This window comes from Buceros rhinoceros, unplaced genomic scaffold, assembly GCF_000710305.1.
Source record: "Buceros rhinoceros silvestris isolate BGI_N320 unplaced genomic scaffold, ASM71030v1 scaffold16586, whole genome shotgun sequence".
NCBI classification, from domain to species: domain Eukaryota; kingdom Metazoa; phylum Chordata; class Aves; order Bucerotiformes; family Bucerotidae; genus Buceros; species Buceros rhinoceros.
In genome coordinates this window covers 18,793-20,994 of record NW_010417095.1, presented here as the reverse complement: position 1 = coordinate 20,994, position 2,202 = coordinate 18,793, and positions in this window count along the sequence as shown.

Sequence of the window (2,202 nt, the reverse complement as noted above, 5' to 3'; positions counted from 1 at the left end):
AAAAGAGCTCAGCATGGCTTTGCTGTTGGAGAGTGAAGTGAGTTCAGTTGAGGACTCTGTCTTGAGTCATCTTGACTGAAAATCACTCTGGGAAAACTTTCCATTTCAGTAGATTTAGGAAAGCAGAAATTAAACTGCTCAGGGATTTTGGATGGTGGCAGAGGTTAATAAAATATTGAAGAGCCCTGCCATCTGCAACTCCTGCTCGGATCGGGGAACGGGAACACTAGCCGGGCAGCTAACTGGCATACCAAGGGCAGGAGAGACTGCAGTCCTGGTTGGATGGATGCACATCCCACAGCCCAGGAGATGTTCCCAGGAAAAGTACAGGTGTGATGGCCAGGATGACAGAGTGTAACAGGACAGATGGCATTTTGTTGGGCATTTACCTTTCTTTTTTTCTGGTGTTTCTGCCTGTCACCGTCAATATAGCAGCCCTGGGAACACCCTGCAGGGGCAGGACTCTTTCTGTAACTTTATTTAAATGGGTTGTTGTTATGCACATTCAGCTGAAGCAAAGACATGAAAGGAGGTGTTTCCCTTTTTTGATCAACATCCCATTTGATGCTGCTGTGGGACAAAGGCAGTCATTGTAGTGTGACTTCACATTTTGGGGTACTGTAGTGCTGCTGTGTAACTGGTGTCTTCCTGCTCAGATCCTTCCCAGGGGACAGTCCCTCAGCCATTCGTGGCACAGGCTGCATGACACTGGGAATGGTATTGGGTCCAGCTAGTAGAATAATTAGGCCCAAGCAATGTGAGAAGCCATACACAAATTAAGTCATTAATCTCAATCTTGGCCTTGGCAGACTGGCGATGAGGTGCCTCTTGCCAAAGAGAGGACTGAAAGCTGAGTCTAGTGCTAGCACACTGCGAGGCACTCAGCTTCCAGTCAGAGTGGAGAATCCCGGGAGAATTGGGCTCCTTGATCCTGCTCAGCTTTAGCTACAGGCAGAGTGGAAAGAGCAGCACAAAGGCAGATCTCTTCCAGTTTGTGTGTTTGCTTGATGTGGCCCAAGGCAAAGAGATCCCGCTCCAGCCAAAGGAGCTGTGTGGATCCTCCTGGAGGAGGAAACCAGAAATAGGCTGCTTTGATGCATAAGGATGTTAAATGGATAACAAAGGAAGGAAAACAACAAATGTGCTGGTTTACAGCTCAGGGCTGAGCAGGAGAAGTGAAGCTCCAGTGACACCGGGTGGTGGTGTGGAAGAGGGTGGTCATTGGGGACCCTGCCAGCAGTGGGGAGCGAATGCCCTCGAGTCCTCAGCCAGCTCTGCTGGGATGGGGCTGAGAGTGGGACAGAGGGGAGATCACCGGTGACGTGGGCGTTAGGTAAGGAAACTTACTTCTGGGATGAAACCTTCACATGAGCAGTAAGGCAAGGCTTTAGCAAAATAATTAGGTTTTCGAGTATGATTTTCTTTTAATATGGCTTCTTTCTGTGTGGAAAGCAAAGTGCTTCTCCCGAAGTCCTGCTTCGTTATGCACCTGCAGGTTCTGATGTGCAGTGGAATAGAATCCAGGAGCCGCGAGGGCCTGGGAGAGCCCAGCTGTCCCAGAAGGGATGAGAACTGCTCTTCTGCCCTGGGCTTCCTGTGGATGCCGGTGGCAGTCCTGGCAGCGCCTCTCCCAGCTCAGGTGCAGTGAAACACTCTCATGTGGCAGGTTTCTGCAGGAAGGAGCCCAGTGCAAGTTACAACTCAAAATTGCAGGTTGTATTTCAGTGTTTTTCTGGTTTTGATGCCATATTTCCAGCTTGGCAATAAAGAGAATTGCCTTCTGCTTTGCTGGGGCCCCTGCACAGTACCAGTTAAAGTCAGCTGGGGTCTAGAAGCAAGTCCAGCCAAAACTGGCCAGTTTGGTCTGTCCTTCCTTCCACTCTCCATGTGAAAAGCACTTCAGATGCCAAGATGTGTGCAGGTAAACTCCTGGGATTCCGGGAGCTCAAAGGTGAGACATTATCACCTAGTGACTTGTTGCGTTGGTGTTGACAGCTGCCACATCTGGCACCTTCCATCCTGCAAACATCTGGGGAGCAGTGAGGGATGACAAAGCTGTAAACTGACTGCACTGGCTTTGCTGAAGGCTCCCCCGTCAAGCGTTCCTCTTCTCTGCCTCCCTTGCAAGCAGGTGTCCAGAAGGCATCAAACCTTTGATACATGATGAGTTTTTCCATTCTTCTCCTCAAACCTTTTGTTTTC